Raw genomic sequence first — 21,223 nt, forward strand, 5'->3', positions numbered from 1 at the left:
ATGGACGGTGGCATTGAGTGCACCCTCAGCAAGTTCCCTGATGACCCCAAGCTGTGTGGTGTGGCTGACATGCTGGAGGGAAGGGATGCCATCCAGAGGGACCTTGACAGGCTGGAGAAGTGGGACCATGCCAACCTCATGAAGTTCAACAAGGCAAAGTGCAAAGTCCTGCATCCAGGTTGAGTCAATCCCAAGCACCGATACAGGCCGAGCAGTGTGTGGCTTGAGAGCAGCCCTGAGGAAAAGGACTTGGGGGTGCTGGTGGATGAGAAGTTCAACATGAGCCATCAGTGTACACCTGCAGCCCAGAAAGCTAAACATATCCTGGGCTGCATCAAGAGAAGTGTGGCCAGCAGGTTGAGGGAGGTGATTCTCCCCCTCTGCTCTGCTCTCGTGACACCCCACATGGAGTATGCATCCAGTTCTGGAGCCCCTTTTACAGGAAGAAAGACATGGATATGCTGGAGTGCGTCCAGAGAAGGGCCATGAGGAGGATCAGAGGGCTGGAGAACCTCTCCTATGAAGGCAGACTGAGAGTTGGGGTTATTCAGTCTGGGGAGGCAAAGAGTCCAAGGAGACTTTATAGTAGCCTTCCAGTATCTGAAGGGGGCTACAAGAAAGCTGGAGAAGGACTTTTTAGGATGTCAGGTAGCGATAGGACTGAGGGGAATGGATTCAAACTAGAGGAGGGTAGATTTAGATTGGAAGTCAGGAAGTTCTTCACCATGAGGGTGCTGAGACACTGGAACAAGTTTCCCAGAGAGGTGGTGGAAGCCCCATCTCTGGAAGTTTTTAAGGCCAGGCTAGACAGGGCTCTGAGCAACACAATCTGCTGGGAGGTGTCCCTGCCCATGGCAGGGGGATTGGAACTACATGATCTTAGCAGTCCCTTCCAACCCTGAAAATTCTATGATTCTATGATTCTAAGGCAATTCTTCTCTGCTTCTGTTTAGTAGCCATCTATCTTCAGGACACATCCCAGGCTGCATTACACAGGTGCAGTTTCTGCTAGTAAGGAGTTGGACTGAAATGCAGAATTGGTCATTAAAACCAATTAACTGTTATCTCTCTTCTGCTGATCTTGTAGTTTTTATTTCAGCTGAAGCTGTTCAATCTTTTAAATCCACTTTGTGAGTACTTGCCAGCACTGCCCTTGTCTTCAAGGATAAAACCCCCCACCTTTAAAATCAGTTAGTCATGAGGGAACACCACCACCACTGTACATCTCCACTTCCATTCTTAGAAATCGAGCAAACCATTCCTCTGCCTGACCCTCACTCCTAGCCATTTCCTCCATATTCTTCTTGCTCTCTGTCACATCAGTCAGGTTTTCAGACAACCTACTCCACAGTCACATTCTCTCCTCTACAACATCTTTCATCTTTTCTTCCAGTCAGCCTGATAGTCCAATCCTTCCATGAACTGCCAGTGTGCCACAGGACCAGCACATAACTCTGTCCTCCCAATTGAAAGGAAACAAAATTTAAAAATTAGTATGTGAGGAGAACAAACTCTGTAAACTTAAAAAATCTGTTCTAATCTAATTAAAGAATGGAATCTATCATGTATTCAGTAAAATAAATCCTATGAACAAATTAAATGGCCTACAGATTTTCCAAAATCTTTATACTATAGTTAGGCATCAAAAGCACTCATACAAATACAGATGACAGTCCTTATAAAAAAAATAAAAAACACAGAAACAGGTATGCAGCCAGTCCACATGTGTTTAACAACTTGTTTCAAAAGCTTCAGCTTGTAATTGGGAGTTTCAGAAACTAAAGATTTGGTCCATATGATTGAAGCTGCTAACCAACAGAGTATATCCCTTCCTGCATTCATGGAAACTTCTCTCCACTTTTAGCCAATTAGACAGACAGTGAAGTCTATGGTAGTGTACTCCTTTCCCAGCATTTACCTTCTATAACAAGAATGTACACTAAGGTTTGTATCACTAAGCTTAAAAGACTCTTATTCAGAGAATAATATCCAACCTAGCAAGGCCTTTGTATTTATTGGAGAGAACAGATGACAGTGGGAGACAAAATCTTTACCCTACACTGAATGTGTTGTTTTTAAGAGTATACAGAGACATTATGAAGCTGCTTCTATTATACTGACACAGCCATTTCAACAGATTAGTCTTTTCCCTTGATAGAACTCTGTCCTGCTGCTTATAGTCCTTCTAAGCATAGAAAGAAGCAGAGCTGAATTTACTTCTTTTTTTCTCTTCTAGAAGTTAAGTCTCAATACCATCAGCAAACACACTCTGTTCCAAGGTACCGCATCTGATTCCCTTTCACTCAGAGGTCTGGATGTAGCTATAGGGCTGAGGGACTACACAACAGGGGACATTCAGCAGACTGAGAAGAGGGTTTCACTGTCTGTCTATCCACACAGTCACCCATGAAACACTAGAGGTGTGGAGCTTCAAGAGAACATCTGCTTGGGTACAGTGAACCATCTCAGATTACCAGTGCAGCCTTCCTGGGAATGATACATAGAGGCAGAACAAACCCAACTGAATGCAGGACCCTCATAACAATATAAAACAAAAAAGTCAGTAAGAAAATATTTGTTTACTTGTCAATCAGATGCTGGAAAAAACACTGGTTATCAACTTAACTAAATTATATTGTTTATATTCCTTTTCTAGGTAATTTCTTACCATGTAAGCAAAACTATGCCCACTGCATATAGCTGAAGTCAAATGACATTCATTCCTTTATTTGCTTGCATTACACTTCTCTGAAGTTGTCTTCTCTATCTCTCAGTTTCAATCAAATAAACACCTTAATTTATTTCCAGTAATTAAACAGCACAGTGAGCATCCAAATGGAATTTTGATGCCCATTGATTAGAATGCTTTTAGCAAAAGTAGGTGTTGTTTTACCGAAGAAGCTGGCAGATTAATAGGAAAACAGAACACTCATTTGAATTCCTAGTGAACCCTTGGGGTCACTGTGTTTAGACACCTATCCTTTTTTCCATTATTCATGTGGTTCCCTAAATACTGAAAAAGAATGCACTGTGAATTTCCGTACCCTTGACTACTATTTTTGTCATTTATATGTCACTTGAAGCTTTCAATATCTAGGGATACTTAGGAATCACCATTTTCCTTAAAAGAAATTGTTTCTAGCCCTTGTGACTGCAGAGAAAAAGATGAAAAGAAATGAAGAGGAACAGAGCAGAGAGAGCATGTAAACAGAAGTCCAAGTTTCCCCACTTTCTGGTAGTGTAACACTAAAAAACACAACAAACCAAAAGCAGTGAGGTTGGTGACGACTTTTCTTGAATTCAGTTGCAATCCTCTGTTCCCTGATTTCAAAGCAGAGAGAAGACAGCAACTGTTGAAAAGAAATCTGAGATTATAACATCTATGCATTAGGATTTTGCACAGCACAACTCCCTAGTGGGAGCTCCAAGAAGGGGAACATTACCCAGATTGGCATAAATGCTTTGAAACCAGCTAAGAACAGGCCAGGTGTGTAAAACAGCTGGGAGAGCTGAACTGGGACATCTATATTTGGGTGCCTTCTCTAGAGCAATCAATCGATCTATTTGTTGGAGTATATTTTCCCTCGTAGGAGAGAGCTGAAATAGATACAAGAACATCTATTTCAGAATGCCAGGGCCTTATATACAGTCTTCATTACCTATATGTTCCCATGCACAAATAGTGGCTTTTCTGGTTGCAGAATACACAAAAATGGGAGGAGAGGCTGATACAGCAGAAGGTCACACAGCCATCCAGTGGGACTTCTGCAGGCTGGAGATATAATCCAACAGGAACCTCATGAAGTTCTATATGGAGGAGCACAGAGTCCTGCCCCTGCAGAAGACCAAACCCACTCGGAATGGAGGGACTACTCATCACCTCAGGGTTGTGCCTCTGAACAGGAGACAGCAGATGATTGCTGAGGAGCTGCCATTCAGCAGGTCTCCTGCTCTTTAAACCATGTACTGGAGTAAGACAGTGACCAGACAGTGCAGACAATCCTCCTGTGTTTCACTGCCATTCATCTCAGAACCACTGACAGGCACAAAATTAGTAGGTAAGAAGTACTGCTTTTTATGGTGACTACAGCACCCCTTTTACCTTGTTGCATGTTTTAAAAACAGATAATACTATAAATACCATGAAACTTGTTAATCTAAACAGATGAAATTGAGGCAGAAGCTTGAGGTTCTCTTTGTAAAAGGTATGTGATATCTATAAAAATTCATAAACACTTGCTCCAGAATCTTAACAATAACAAATCCTGTGATTTAGACAACCACTTTGTTGGACTGCATTGTTTTTCCATCATATATATGGTTTAATCTGATCAAGCAAAGAAAGAATTCCTGTGATTTCCAGCAGAATGTTAAAAAATCCCCTTTAAAAGTAAATGCAAAATGAGCAGAAGGTATGTGGGTGGGAGGGCGTTGGAATGATTTGGTAGAGTCCACAGCTACCAAGTGAGGTGACTTCACCTTTAATTACAGAAAAAAATAAAAAATAAAAAAAAAAAGACAAAGAAAAAGGAAAACAAAACAAAAAAAAAAGCACAGAGCAGTGAAGAAGTGGAGAATTTCAGAGACACAATCAATAGTGAGTCTGGATTTTTAGAATTTATTGATTTTTTGATAGACTCAAAGTTTGCCCTTGCAAAGCCAGCTGGCTAGCCTAAAGGAAAACTAAGACACGTATGGGACTGCACCCTCCTGCTGTTTTCTTGTTCTGGTGACCCAGCAATAAACTCCAAAGCTGTCTACTGAGGCAAAGGTCTCACAAGGAGCCGTAACTACAGCAGCTGCTGACCCAGGAATCAACACTCTCAAACTTACACCTCATCCATCTGCAAGTGCCTATTGACCCCATTTTGGAAATGCAGTACTGGAATTTGGAGGGATGAAAAGAAAACCTGCTTCTATTTTCCTGACTGCTTTCCCTACTACATTTACCTGCTTTCACAGATACACCAAAGAGAGGACTTAGCCTTGGCACCATTCTCAAGGCTAGCCAGTGCATCTGGGTTTTGTAACATGTCTGTATGTTCTGACACTAAGGCTTGTGGAACTTGTGGAGCCTGTATCTGCTCAAGGAGCAAATTCTCCTAGAAGGTCAGATAAAACACATGAAGGACAGGAAGGTGATGCAAGAAATGGCTTCTCTAAGGGCAAACCTTGCCTGACAAACCTAGGGGCTTCTTATAATAGGGAAAGAACATCAGTGGACAAGTGACAGACGACCTATCGATGTGATCTCTCTGGACTTCTGCAAGGTCTTTGGCATGGTCTCCCACAGCACTCTACCCACCAAGCTAAAGAAAGAGATTTGATGGGTGCACCTTCCAGTGCATAAGAAATCAGCTGTATGGTCACATCCAGAGGGTGGTGGTCAAAGGCTTGAAGTCCAGATTGAAGACCAGTGACAAATGGTATCTCTCAGGGATCTGCACAGGGACCTGTACTGTTACTATTTTGATCAACAACATGGGCCATGGGATCGAGTGCACCACCAAGTTTGCAGATGACACCAAGCTGAGTGGTGTTGTTGATAAGCCAGAGGGATGGGATGTCATCCAGAAGGACCTGGACAAACTGGAGAGGTGGGCCCAGGTGAACATCCTGAGCTTCAACAAGACCAAGTGCAGGGTCCCACACCAGGGTCAGAACAATCTGCACTATCAGTACAGGCTTTGGGGATGAGGTTTTAGAAAGCAGCCCTGCAAATAAGGACCTGGGGGTGCTGGTGGGTGAAAAGCTCTGAGCAACTAGTTGAGGATGTCCCTGCTTACTGCAGGGGGGTTGGACTAGATGACCTCAAAGGTCCCTTTCAACCAAAATTATTCTGTGGTTGTATGACTCTACACAGCCCAAGAAATGGAGCAAGGACCTCAGGTCCCGTCTGTCTGTGATGGCAGTCATGCTCTGCTCTGACTATTGCATCAAGTAAAAGTATAACTGGGATGCCCTACCATCTCCCAACATTTTATCCAGTTTCTAAACTCTTATGTTTGAACTCACTCCTGAATATGCCTTGGGTGCGATTGTTTAGCTTTGACCTTCTCTCAAGCTGAAATGGAGGATAAGAACAAGATTTCAGTAGAAGTCAAGACTGATATTGTGAATAAGATGTTGACAGGAAAGGGAAACAGATTTGTTTCCTTGGTCTCTGCTCTCCCTCTCACCTATTCTCTGGGTTCTTCATCAACTAGTACTAGTTGTATTTACATTTTATCTCTTGGAATGAAACAAAATATATGTTAGTTAAAGCTCCCTGATTAATTTGGCTGCTCATCATATACTGCATGCTTCTTTCATTTTTGTCTGGTAAATATACTTAGCTTTTCTAATGTAGCAGGCAGTTTTCCGGAACCCTCTGTAGCAGATGCTAGTGCAATTTTGCAGAACTGTGAAACATCACATATGGCTGTGATGTGCTGGCAACGCTCCACATGCTATTCAGCCCCCAGTGAGAACTTTTTTCACGGTGTGCCAAATTAGAGCTGCAGTAAGCTGTGTGAACACCAGAGCTTTCCCTTGCATGTCATGAAATGAGTCATCAGGAAGCCACAGTCCTGAATGAATCTGTGTTTTACACAGATCACGTGCTAAGGAGCTAAGAATTCTCACTGAATACATTTTCACATCCTCAGAAAAAGCAAGAATAACATTTTTGTGAAGCAGCCATAGGCATGGTTTCCCTTGGATCCACCCTCATCTGTACTTACCCTTTCTTCTTCAACTGATTCTCTTCCTCACTGGCAGAAAGAATAAGTACAATTTACTATCTGTGAAAAATATAACGATATACGTTTTCTGTCATGTCTGAGAAATAGCCAAAAAGTCTTGTGATTCTTGTGCTTCACACACCCAGAACCCACACACAAGCAGCACTCTTATCTCCTTCTTGTTTCAGCAGCCTCTGCACCAATTAAGAGCTAGGATGCAGCAACATGCAGCCACAGAATAGCTGAAAATCTGAGATGCTGCAATGCATTTATGGACTATGTCTTTTTTGTTTGCTCTGACAGTGTCCCTTTAGACAAGATGCCTTTCTTCTAGCCTCTTTCATAACAGCTCAAAGCATGCAAACATACAAAATGTATAAAGCAGCCCAGGATTGTAATAACATAAGCAATAGAATGTAGCAACCTTGTCACCTTCAAGAGAACTCCACATCTGAAGAGGATTCTGTTCCCTTGCACCATGCTTTTCATGCATCAGGTTCATATAACCCAGTTACCCATCTCTATCATCAAGCTCATGTTGGTATCAGATAGTAAATTACAGCTGATGCATCACAGATTGCTTTGGCAAAGGAACAGTCCCTTGCTTTCAGCATCTCATTTTCTAGTTTATTTACACTAGAGTAAGCAATGGTTTTGTGAATGTCTACCCCTACCAGCCCTTCACATAAACAAAGAGTGGCAGATGACACCCAGAATAGCATAGGTCTGATACCACTGATAAGAGCAACATTACTGGAGGTCAAAAAAACTAAATACAGCAGGCATCTCCAAAGGCTGGAGACTGTATATCAGTTTGAAAGAGGACTGTGGATACTGTCTTCATGGACATCAACGATGCACCCAAAGATTCACTTGAATAGCTTAGTGCCATGGTTAGCCATGAAAGCACTGCTGTGGGTAATTGAAACCAGTGAACCACACATTGAGTACGAGTGAGTGCAGGTTTGTGCATACAGCAGCTTTAGATAATAATAATTTAGAAATTATTTCTCTTGCAATGACCTTGCTTAATTCAGTCAAGGGCATTATTAATAACTATAGTTATCAGCTGTTATTTTTAAAGAGTATCGGGGAAACAGCACGTCTTCCTGAGAAAAACTCCACAGTCCACACCGTAGGACTTAAAGGGAGACTGAGATTTACAAAGCCACCAAAAGCTTACAGTCAGGCACACTTCTGTGCATTCCTTCCTTGACTTTCTGAGCTGGTCTCAGTCAACCTGAGCCTCTGTCCCTCTGCTTGGAGATATGACTTGCTTAATCTGGAAAAGAAATAGACACTGGACCAACATGTAGGTATCTGGAGAGTAGTAAAAAGGAAAGCCTTTTTTCCTACTTTTGTATTATATGAACCATGGCTTCCTCCTAACCATACCCAATTCATTCACTGACACAGCAGTCTTGTGAAAAAAGGGCAGTACCATCCTATCTAGCAAACATATTTGGGCAAATCTAGGCACAGGGGAATACATCAATACTAACCACTTAGGAATAAGATAGGAATTAAACACAGGTCACTGTTTAGGCTCCTTTTACCCATGCCCATATTGCAACCTTACTCCCATGGACCTTTCTTTCTGATGAATGAGCACACATTGCATTGTGTTTTATAATACAGGGACTGTGACTGGAAATCAGGAGTCAAGAGATACCTTGCCAAGCTACTTCTGAGAGAGTTGCCATCTAATGGGGACCCTGGATGATGACACATCCCCACCCAGCTGCACCACTTCATAGCTTCTCTCCTGATGGGAACTCTCCATCCCATGTATTTGTTGCCTCAAAAGCTGCAGATAGATTTACTTTTATGCTACTTCATGTTCCTTACGTGGTGCAGAAGGACACAGCTGTAGGATTGTTGCTTAGCATTTGAAAAAAAGCTCTTTTAGCTCCCCTGGGGTCTGATCATTATCTTTCACCATTTCTGTGTGCACTCTGGCTTCTAAGTAAGAATAAGGTGTGGGATTACTCTTCAGAAAATCTCCAGAGCTACTTAAGCATCTTTCCACATGTGACAAGGAGTACAGCATTTCTCAGAATCCATATAACAGTTTCCATTTAACTGCCCTAGGTTCACTGCTTCTCTCTTGTTACTCTGCTGATTGACAGTTCTGCAAAATCTTCTCAAGATGTTACAGGTGAATGTCAGAATGCTCTGCCTTTACTGATGCCCCATCCACACACAGTAATGCTGGTGAAGCTGGGTGGGGGACTCCTTTCTTCTGCAATGGGTAGAAGGGTCTCTCTGTGTACATCTTTGCTGCTCTACAAAATGCAGAATCAGATTCACAAAGTCTTCTGCTGTTTCCAGTGCAGCACCAAAAAGATCTGTCAAGATAGAGAGGACACATGTGAGAATGAGGGTTCACCTTTAAGTGCAATTTCTACTAATAGTTTATGCTTTCAAGTCCAGCAATATCTGCAGCTATACAAATAAATCAGTGCTTATTTGCAACATCTTAAAGAGAAGGGAAAGGAATATCGTCCAAGATCATCACTGCTGTGTGCTCTGCTGTCTGAGAATGGAAAAGTTTGTTTGATGAAGCCAGCAAACTGCTTATTTTTCATATTGCCCTATCTTTTTCACTTGTACCATATGGGGTTTTTTGGGTGCTGTTGGAGTAGCCAAGAATGACAGTGTATGAAAGAAGGACCTTGTGCCTCTTAGAATTTGAGCAGTGAGAAACAACATAGGAATAGCACATGCTGCCTGATTCTAACTCTCCTTAAATCCTTGATTTGCTGTGACCTTGCTTTCTATGTTTTCATTCCACAAAGTATATAATCCCTCCCTCTCTGGAAGTGGGGCTGGGATGTAGGAATATGACTCCTGGAAGGAAAGATTCAAACCCAAACTTTAAAATTAACCCTGCATCCTCTACCTTTTTGGTCCCTTCACAACCCAGTAGGGTCACTGTCCTCAAACTGCACAGCCCTCAGCCTCTCAGCCAGACTCCAGAAAAAGGGGAAAAAAAGAATCTCCAGCATCAAGCATCAGATGTTTTATTCTGATAAAAGAATTCTGTTCTTCCAGAGCTAAATCCTGGGCCACAAAAATCTTCAGTAAATCTCATGCTCCAGCATCCTGTTTTACTGACAATTTCTACCCAGGCATAGTTTCCATTAATGCTGGTCTGCTGTCTATATATGTGCCCTCTCCCCATCCAACATGCTCACATACAACCTGGGCAGCCTCCACTGTTAAACATGTAGCCAGGCTCTCCTGCTCATTTTGAGTGTTTTTACACCTGTTTCTGGACAGTTTCACAGATGACCTGAGTGCCTCAACAGCTATTGCACATAAAATTGCATCCTAAAGGCATAGCCTTTAAACATTAATCCTTGAGTCCTGCCCAAATAATTTTCCAGTTGCTTCTTATCAGGCCCTAACGCTACATCTAAGAACAGGCATTAAGGCAACACCAAATCTGTTATAAAGCTCTCACCATGCCATAGGCATGCTCTTTTTGTCTCTAAAACTTGTTACCTATGACCATGGCACAAGCTGTATCTTTGGCATCCAAGCCAATGCTACAGTTACATCCATCTCTCAAAGACTCCATCCCACCTGCCTTAATTACTTTCTCCAGTGTTTGACCCAGAAACACAAATTATCAGCCTTCATATCTGCATGGTAGTATGCTCTTGTGGAATCAAATCAAAAGGGGAAAAGAATTAAAAACAAAAAATGTCTAGAGCTTAGGTTAATTTGAATTCAGGTGTAAGCAGTGAGATTTTAGGCTGAAAAAAGTTGATCGATGGGCTTTTTCTAAGAACACTGCAGAATCTTCAAGATCAAGAAATTAAGCAAAAATTGTATTAGCTATCCTCTAACAACCTGAAAGAAGTAGAGGACTGCTAATAAAAAAGCATGTTGTGAATCCAGTCGCCAACACCTAGGAACAAATACAAAAGACGGGTCTGCAGAAACAAAGCTTAGTACAGGTCTGTCGAATTTTGCAGAAGGCAAACCTTCTGCAACATGGAAGCCTCTTACAAATTTGAGTTGGATATATTCAGTTGTCTGTATGTTAAAGAAGATTTTTTTGAACTCTAGCTTCTATTTAATCATGGAAGGTATCTATTCCTGTCATTGTTTGAATAGGAGGAACTAAAGAAGGGCTGTTCAGACTCTGAGAGGGTGGAATACAAAGGGAGGGTATCTATTCCCTCCCATTTCATGCCATATAAAAGATCAGAAATCCAGCAGTTCCTCCCTCTTTTTCCCCTCACCTCATGCTGCCCATGCTGCTGTTCCTTCCCACCAGCTCTCCATATGCTATGGGGTTGTATATATATATCTATTTGTATATATTTGTATTCTTTGTTACCTTATTCTTTATGTTATTGCCTTTCCCTTGTGTTAGTAAAATCTGTATCCAATTGTTTTCAGTTTCCAACTTAAGGTCTCCAGTTTTTATTTTCCTTTTATCTTCCACTTGTGGGGGAGTATAGAGAGGAATTTTGTCATCAGGTTTGTGGCCCGCCCAAACTGCTAAACCGTGACAATTCTTAAAGAAATTATTTTAAATGGAGCCCAAGTGCAAGTGAGATTTTGAGTTGCCATGTTATTTGACTAAAAAAATTTTTTTTAAATGCAAAACAGCTTACCAGGACCTACCTTTCTCCCTCACACATGCAGCCCTATTGTTTCCATTTTCTCATTATTCCAGTTAATTGGAGCTGAAACTGCTTTCAGCTTTCTTCTGTGGAGATGAAAGATCACCTTGCTTCCTGCAGCTCCTTGTGTTACCTATTATTTCCTAGCAGGCAGAAAAAGAGAAGGGCAGTCAGAAAAAGGGGTTTCCCCTCATTGGTCCACAAGGTTTATCTCTGTTGGCAATTCTAGCAAGGTATTAAATGCTTTTAATAGCTGTGTAAACAACAGAAGAAGCTACATATGAAGAGCCACAACCACTCCCATCCACTAGTCTCGCAAGGATAATTCAATAGGAAGGGGATATTCCCCCTGTCAATTCCAGCAAGCAGAAAAGGTGGCTCACTAATAGAGTTCATAAGGAGACAGGAAGATATGGAGATATCACATGCAGATAAGGAGCAACCTGCATCTCCCTGCTCATACCGTGGGGCTTTAATACTGAGTCAGGCAGTCCTTAAGCTTTCAGCAGTCTGAAGGAATAATGACCTTGTGGAGTTAGTAAGCAGAAGGATGTGCCTCAGAGCAGATAGTGGGTGTAAGGAATTAATTAAATGTACAGATGGGGGATTTTATAGAACACTAGCTGCAGAAAAAAAGTTGTATGTTTGTCTTAGGGAAAGAAGTAACTGAAGAAGGAGTAAATATTTGTCTTTTTATATCTCTCTTCCTCCCTCAAGGCATTTATCTTATGTAAATGAGCATGTGCTACCTTGTGAATAATATTTATAAACCACAAATGAATAACCACAATTTGAATAATGTTGAAAAACCACAAACCATCTGCTAGACAAATTTAGTGGCCTTTTACAATGGGGTCACAGCCTTGGAGGACAAATGCAGAGCAATAGGCATTATCTACCTAGACTTGTGCAAAGCAATCAGCTCCGTCCCCCACAATATTTTGATCTCTAAACCAGAACAATACAGATTCAGTGGGTGGACAACTCATTGGATAAGGAACTGGATGGATGGTGACTCCCAAAGGGTTGTAATTAATGTTTCAGCATCCAAATGGAGACATGGGATAAGTGGTGTTCCTCAAGGTTTAGTACTCTGACCATTGTTATTTAACATCTTTGTCTGTGACATGGACAGTGGAATTGAGTGCATTCTCAGCAAGTTTGCTGACGACACCAAGTTGGGTGGGACTGTTGGTCTGCCCATGAGTAGGAAGGTTCTGCAAAGGGGCCTGGACAGGCTGGACCAGTAGGCCAAGGTTAGGAAAATGAGGTTTAGCAAGGCGTCCTGCACTTTGGTCACAACAACCCCATGCAACACTACAGGCTTAGGAATGAGGGGCTGAAAAGCTGCCAGGCAGGAGAGGACCAGGGGGTGCTGGCCAAGAGCTGGCTGAACATGAGCCAGCAGTGTGCTCAGGTGGCCAAGAAGGCCAGCAGCATCCTGGCTGCTGTCAGGAACAGTGTGACCAGCAGGAGCAGGGACGTGACCATGTCCCTGTACTCAGCACTGGTGAGGGCACACTTCACACACTGTGCTCAGTACAAGAAAGACATTGAGGTGCTGGAGGGAGTTCAGAGAAGGGCAACCAAGCTGACGAAAGATCTGGAGAACCAAGTCCTGTGAGGAGAGATTGAAGGAATTGGGAATGTTTCGTTTGGAGAAAAGGAGGCTGAGAGGACACCTTATCACTCTCTACAGGTACCTGTAGGCAGGTTATAAGGAAGTGGTGCTGGCCTCCTATGTCCAGTGAACAATGACAGGACTGGAGGAAATGGCCTAAAGTTGCACTAGGGGAGGTTTAGACTAGATATAAGGAAGAACTTTTTTACTGAATATTGGAATGGTCTGCCCAGAGAGATGCTGTAATCACCATCCCTGGAAGTATTTACAAACTGTGTAGATGAGGCATTTCAGGACATGCTCAGTGGGTGATAAAGGTATTGATATATTTCTTTTATTACAGGGGGAAAATGCTGACAGTTGGACATGGTGATCCTAGAGGTCTTTTCCAACTGTTACAATTCTGTGATTCTGTGAAGGCAACATGCTGGAGAGAAGGGATGCCATCCAGAGGGATCTTGATGAGCTCAAGAAGTGGGCTCCTGCAAACTGCCCAGTGCAATCCCATGCAGAGATACAGGGTGGGAGGGTAAAGGACAGAGGACAGCCCTGAGGAGAAGAACTTGGGGATAATGGGGGACCAGAAGCTTAACACAAGCCACCAATGTGTGCTTGCAGCCCAGAAATCCAACTGTATCTTGGGCTGCATCAAAAGAATCATAGCCAGCCAGCCAAGGGAGGTGATTCTCTTCCTCTGCTCTAGTGAGACCCCATTTGGAGTACTGTGTCCAGTTCTGGAGACTCCAACAAAAGAAAATCTTTGTACATATCCAGAGCAGAGCCACTAAAACGATCAGAGGGCTGGAGCACCTCCCCTGTGAAGACAGGCTGAGGAAGTTGGGGTTATTCAGCCTGGAGAAGAGGGAGCTCTGAGGTGACCTTATAACAACCTTCCAATATATGAAGGGGGCCTACAAGAAAACTAGAGTAGGGCTTTTTTACACAGGTGTGTAGCAAGGGTACAAGAGGCAATCACTGGTTTAAAACTTGAAGAGGGGAAATTTAGATTAGACATTAGGAACAAATTCTGTGAGAATGGTGAGATTGGAAGAGGTTGCTCATGGAAGTTGTGGCTGCCCCCTCCCTAGAAGTGTTAAAGGTCAGGTTGAATGAGGTCTTGAACAACCTGATAAAGGACACCTGGTTATTCCAGTGGGGTTGGAACTATACAGTCTTTAAGGTTCCTTCCAACCCAAAGCATTCTGTGACTTCAAATACATATAGCTATAGACAAAAGAAATGCCAAGACTAGTCTTCCTATCACTTAGCAAAGGTACAGAGGTCTGATTTCGGTGGTGCACAGTATGACCAGCAGTTGCTTAAGGAAACTTGCAGCTCTTCACAGGGTCACCTCAAACCAAGGTATGTCAGGTGCTATTGGCAAAAGAGTATCAAAGCATGGTTTGAACTGATTTTACCATTGCTTGTCTTTTACCAAGACAATTAACATTGCTTGTCAATTTTACTATTGTTTCAGAGGAGGAGTCTTACTTAAAGGCATACATTTCAAATGAATAGCACAGTGTGAAGCAGTAGAAATATATGATACAATATGTGTCCTTCAGTGGAAAAATTCCTTACCTTTAAAGCGAGTGACTTACTACCTTCAGTGCAACTACAGGAAACTAAAGTGCCATTAGAGATTTTCCATTACTCTGATTTTCTTTTATGTCACAGCTGTTTGGTCATTATGGAACAAATAATGAGATTTCCAAGAAAGGGCTTCCAGAAGATGCAGCATTAAAGAATTTTTTCTTGTGTCAATGGAAAATGGATTGAAAGAACCTTGCATGTAGCTTATTATTTTGTATACAGTGAGATGGGATTACCAAAAATAAAGCCTTCCTGAAAGCTACTTTAATCTTTTGAAATGGCACTCTATTCTTTTCCAAGTGGTTAAAGAGAGAAATGTGGCATTATAGAAACCTGTATGAAATGCAGAGATTCAAGAATCCCTCCCACCAGGAAGTCTACACGGTTCTCATCTTCTGTGAATAACTAGTTCTTTTGGAATGTTTTTTTCCATATAAATCTCCAAGAAATTGTATAAGGATTAAACCCTTTGCTCAGCCAGGTGGCATTTCTCTTTGTCAGCTCATTGAATGTAGTGCAGTAATTTCTGAGGGACAGTTCCAGGAGTTTACTAAATTATCCATGTAAATGACAGTAAACTTTCTTTCTGATTGATGCATCATCCAGACCTCTACCTGGTAAGAAGCAAATCCATCAAGATCTAAGCCCCCAGCAGAAACAAGGGCAGTACAAATGTCTAGATGCTGAGAAGAGATATCCAACTGTCACAGAGACCCCTCCCAAAAAAAAATATGCCACAAGAGTTTGCATGTTCTCTGCACTCAGTTCTTTTTCTTTAGGCAATTCTCCCAGTTAATTACTTCCAGCAATTATGTTAATACATTGGGACACAGATATCAAAAGAAGATAATGTGGTACCAGTTTCCCATATCTTTAGTTTTCTTTGTCAGCTGGAGAAGGGAGAGGTAAATAAGAAGTCCACCAAAGAAGACAAAGTGCATTGTTCATCAGGTATAATGAACCAAGTATAATGAAGACAGCACAACACAACTACACATCCACGTAATGTGTAAGTGCAAGCCAATCAAGTAGAGAATGCCAGCAATTTAATGCTTTTTTAGCTACATTAGTTTTAGTTTTCCTCTATTCAGCCAAGGGTTGAAGCTTCAACAAAAAGGGTTTAATCAGCCTGTTTGTCTGAAGTAAGGAGTAGGTTGAAATAATACTACAAGACTGGAAAGATGTCTTCAGTTGCCTAGCATTGTTGTGCCAAATATAGAAACCATGTGTCCCATTTCAAACCAAATGTTCTAAAAGTGTCTTTTTCTGTAAAGTTCTTTTCGGTTTGAGAAAGTGACAGCTAAACAAACAGCCAGCTGAGTCAGGAAGTACTTTCCACTGATTCTAGTGAATAGCTTGTGGTTCACCAAAACATAATTTCTATTTAGAACAGGAGGTGTACGTGTTTCTAGAAAGTTTAAAAAAAAGAAAAAAAAAATCTGATTTTTTGTAAAGCATTTCTTGGTTTGAAAAGAAAAAATGCTACATTTCTTTAAAAAGCCAGAGGCAAAATGTTGTTTGTTTTCCTTTTTCTCTCAAACAGAAAATAAATAAAACCAAATGCTTTATTAGAAGCTCTTAGAAGACAAAAACATTTGCACTGCATTATTGACTAGCATAGAGAGTGAAATTTCCAGGCTGTTTAATTGATAATCTAGGAACAAACTAGTTCTGCAAAGTGCAGTGAGAAACATAACAGCCAAGCAAGAGGCAATAGGTTGTTTCTGAACACATAATGAAGCATTTATCACACATTTGAACTAGCTCAGAAAGATACTGGAGGCTCTGTCCCTCAACAACTACCTCCTGATTTCTAAAATTACCAGGTATTTCAGTGTTTACACTTCCATTAGCCTGTACACACACTCCAAAGAGTAGGGTGTTTTTGAGAATCAAAATAGAGTGTGACAAAAAGAACTCCAGCAGTTCACAAAACAGGTTGCCAGTTACTGACCTGTAGCAGGTTTTTATGTGTAACTTTGATAATTTTCAGTGCACAAGATGTTTACTAAGGTACATTTTAAAAACTAACATCTCTGTCTTTTCTTGTACTGAGAACCACTGTGAGCAGAAATAATCTAGATTGACAGGAAGAGGCTTGGATAAGCTTGATTAAACATTTCCTTGTGAACACTTAGGAAGTTTATGCAGGTTCTCATTTTCATTGGAACAAAGGTCAAAACAGCTCCCTGGCATCTTCTGGAGATGAAGAGGAGAAAGAGAAGGAGAGAAGGTCAAATAAAAATTGAGATCCCCTTATACTTGAAAACATATGTTAAAACAAACAAACAAAAAATTTCTTTATTTTAAAAATGCTCACAAAATCTTCATTTGATGTTCAAATCGAAATTCAAGATGTTCCAAAAGAGCTGATTCTTCCACCTTCATCTAAACTACTATGTGTCAATCACAGCATCACAAAACTTCCCTAGGTCTTATAGCTGCCTTTTTACACAGAGATCTGGCTTGTTACATTTGAAATTTAAACTGAATATTATGCTTCTACAACAGCCTTCAGTTTTGGTTCCCAGACAGCATAAATTGGTAAAAATTTTGATGTATCTCCATTGATCTCTTCTGAGTCAATTTCTCTGTGCCATATCACTACAGTGACATGGTGATAAATAAACTCTATCTTTTGTAAATAGTGTTCATGTTTAGAGGCAGGGAGCTCTATGCAGGGCATAAGCATTATTCTCAGTCACAGAACAGTCTGGCTTCTGAAACAAGCTTACCAGGCAAAATAAACTTATTTCTTGTTCAACTAAATAGAAAGAGAAATTCAAGCCTGGGAGTACCACATCTCTCTTACTCAAGAATGTCTACAGTCTTTGGAAGATAGGAATACAAACCTTCATATTCCCCTCCAGAAAGGCTCTGCTTAAAGTTGTTTTCACAATGGAACTGATGTCAGGCACCGGGACTTGCTCTGAAAGAAAAATTTTCTTCAGGAATATCATGCCTTCATTCCAGCCATGGATTCAATCCCAATGGTATGTCAAACTTCTCCCACTACATCGCAGCTATATTTTTTCCTACAGCCAGCCACAAAATGAACAGAACCAGAAAACAAAAAGAATTTTCTCTCCAAACACAGACAGCTACAGGCCTCTGCCTGACATCAGACTCCAGCTACAGATGGTTATTTCCAGTTCTTAAGCACATAATGCAAGCATTTTGGCAAAGGCAATACCTTGCTTGCTGTTTTTCTTTTCTCCCTTAGGAGACATCCCTGCTATAAAAATTCTTTCTCTCCCTACATACTAAGCAGCAAATTTATGCACTATGGCAAGAGGTGGGATGAGGTGAGCTGATAGCCCTGGAGACTGGAAGCTTTCACATCTCCCCAGGCTATACTCTGCCTTACTGCCTGGAAATTCTGCCAGTGAGTCTGTCATACTGTGTAACCACCATTTGGAGAAGGGGGCACCACACTGTCAACAGAAAGAAAAAAATGCTGGCTGGCTGGCTATAAAGCCACAGACATTGGACATCAGCAGGCAAGTTGTCCTGGTATTAGGAGACTGAGATCTAAGGAGAAACTCCATACAAAATTTAATTCTTAAATTTGTTGAATGCTCTTGAGAGTGAACAGTCTTGAATGCATTCTGGGGAAGTTCCTTAGACAGAAGGAAACCGGAAGACCATGAGTTAATCTGCTTACATTTCACTTACATTTCATTACAGTTCTTTACTTTAGGACTCACTTCTGTCCTTTGTAGGATTCAACCAGATATGACTGATTACTTTGACTGACATATCATTTGAAAAAATTCACTTATTGGATATTTCTTTCCTTGTCTTACATTAGAACCCACCACAGTGTTCTAAAAGGCAAGGTGTGAAGGCTAAAAGTCTACAACAAAAGCTTCCTCAGGCAGAAAAGGACAACAGGTCTAGTCAGAAGAGGATTAGTTTCCAATAGTTGTGCTATAGGTCTGGACTGAAGCATAGACTTTCCCTACATCACCTGACCTTTGGGGGAGAAAGAGATGTAATGTGTTCCTCCTAACACTAAGAAATAAACCCACAGTCTGCTCCTAACTCAGCTCCTGCACTACGTGGGGTTAGTATGTTTATAGTTCTGCTGTCTGAGAGATGTCAACCTGATCAAGATATAAAGTCTTATCACCTGGATAAGTGTGATCATGTAAGAAACTGAGCTTCACTTAGCTTCTGGGTTCCTCAGCAGCAGGCACAAAACAGGGTTCAGAAGCTGACAAGCTTCACCCTACTGATATTCACATCTACACTGACATTTGAGGTACTGATATTGATCCTGTCACACAAGGGAGGAGTTCAACATTTTAGTTTGTGTCAGGGTCTGCAGGGCAGCAGTGGGCCTGCCTGACACTGTCTGTACCCCCAGTGCTCTTTCAACCTGACCATGGCCCAGAACACCATGCCAGTTTCCACGGACATCAGCCCCTGCCCTAGTAACACCCCATCAGGATCCATCTTCATCTCCCTGCGGCTCTCCCCAGGACTCACTCCTGGTCCCCTGGGAAGTGCCTAATGCCTGGGGCTGGAGCAGCCTCCAGTATCCCCAGCATCCCTGCTCCTGCCAGGCCCTGAGCTGCTGCTGGTATTAGTCCCTGCAGATACCACTCCCAACATCCCTAGAGAACCCTGAGCTCCCGCCATACCCAGGCAGTCGGAATAGTGACAAATACAGGCATGATGCTTGCCCTCTTACCACTGCTGTACTGGACTGGGAGTCATGAGACCCAAACTCTGCTGTGAGTCAGCTCCTGGATAGCCTGTGGCATGCCTCTGCACTGACACTGGAGGGAAATAGCCTTGTCTTCTGGTCTCCTCCCCAAAATGTTCCAAGGTTCCCTACTGGAAAGAGACAGGGCTGATTGTTACCAGCTCTCTCCTTTGGAGTGTCCTGAAACAACTGCTACTATTCTGCAAATGTGAGTCATGCCTTTGGCTGATGGTGAGAACAATTCAGGGGTGATGATGAAATCCTTGATTCTTTCTAGTTCTCCATCTTTTAAGGAGAAGAAAGCAGCTTGTACTGCCAGACAAAGCTTATGTATAATCTGTCCAGGAAGATGTCATGACAGTGAGGGGCACTAATCTCTCTGTCTTGCAGTCCAGGTGGTGGATCTGCATTGAAGGCATGGAAGACATTTTACTGTGTTACATGCACAGGGCTCTTAACAATTCGTAAGTGCTGGTACCAGCATAGCTTTATTCCCATTCCTATTTTCTTGTATTGCTCTTGCTTTTATTACAATAGGCCTGAAGAATCAAAATTACTCCCGTCTCCCTTTGTATACAGGGAACACAGGTAATATATTTTATAAGTGAGCTCAGAGGGCCAAAGATGATTGTATGAACCTCTCACTACATGGGCCACCTGCAGGATTTGAGTTTTCTTCATAGTTATAGAGAGTTTAACTCTACTGTTTCTAGTTGATGGTACTCTTTTGCCAATATTGCACTTCCACAACCATCTTGAACCACAGGATTCTTTCTCTTCACCACAGAAACTAAGCATCCCAGTGGAGTTCCAAAACCCAGGAGGTCTAGTTACATATTAGAACATTGGATAGTAGTTGCATGATTTAGCCAAAAAGTCATGCTTCTGTGTGTTTTGCTGGAACAGTTATCTAAATAAATTTTACAGTACTTCGTGCCAATAGTATACCATATAATGACAATCTTCAGGCACAATCTTTAAGACACCCACAAGGGCCCAGGAAACATGACAAAAGGCTAAGGGAGACATCTGTCTTCCTAGATCTTGGAGGTGAGGTGTAATACACAATCCCTCTAAAACAGCACAAGATGCCTGTTTCGTGGGGACAGAATCCCATCCACCCAGATCCAAATCCTTGTTTGTTCACTGGCAAGTAGAAACATGACTCAAGTAGCAACCTTGTGTGCTAGAATCTCAGTTAGCCAAGAATGCTTTGCTTTGTTCTTTTCTCACTCCCTGGGCAGGATGAAATTTTGTCCTGTCTCCTAATCCTCATCACTAATCCATAAGAACCTCCTGTCAGTCATTTCTGAACAGACTTTCCTGTCTGTTATCACCTTCCTGGTGCTGTCTCTTTGCACCTGCTTTTGTGTCTATAGAAGCAGATGCGTCAGCTCCCAGATATAGAACATTGTCTGGTGTACCTCATGATCATGCCTTTTTGGTGCTTGGTTTCTTCAAATTGGATTCAAATACTGTCATACTTCATATTACTTGAAGTCTCTGACTTTTTTCCGACAATTTCATTCTTTCTAATTTCCAGCTTTGTTTTCTCATTGTCAAGCTAGGTGTCCCTTTTGGCCACACTGGTGACAGAAATCTCAGATAACTCCTGTCTTTTTTGATTCTCTTGTTTACTTTTTTTTTGTTCAGAAAAGCTTAAGAAAGGCTATGCTAAACCACACTGACAATTCCACTATCCCTGTGTCTTGTTCTTCGGAGTAGTCAAAAGCTAGTCAAGTACAGAATAGACCAAGCACTGTATTTTACTGCCCTCCAGTAAAAATCCCTTCCCTAATATGCAAAAGTTTATAGGCTAAGCAAATAATAAACAACAGTTGATTATTACCTACTTAATAACACACTAAGTATTTGTCTTCCTTGACTCACACAGTATCCTCTTTGAAATCACATAGATTTCCAGCATCCTCAGCAT

General features: G+C 41.7%; 1 long non-coding RNA gene across 1 annotated transcript in view; it reads right to left on the reverse strand.

Moving 5' to 3' along the window:
* Positions 1-597: 597 nt before the first annotated feature.
* LOC139789887 (uncharacterized) overlaps positions 598-21,223 on the reverse strand; it is a 41,786-nt gene continuing 21,160 nt past the window's right edge. The window contains exons 2-4 of the long non-coding RNA XR_011723283.1: positions 17,429-17,503; positions 7,895-9,070; positions 598-1,454 (exon numbers count right to left, since the gene is read on the reverse strand). This is a non-coding gene — a long non-coding RNA (uncharacterized lncRNA). The remainder of the gene's footprint in view (positions 1,455-7,894; positions 9,071-17,428; positions 17,504-21,223) is intronic.

This window comes from Heliangelus exortis, chromosome Z (assembly GCF_036169615.1).
Source record: "Heliangelus exortis chromosome Z, bHelExo1.hap1, whole genome shotgun sequence".
Lineage (NCBI taxonomy): Eukaryota > Metazoa > Chordata > Aves > Apodiformes > Trochilidae > Heliangelus > Heliangelus exortis.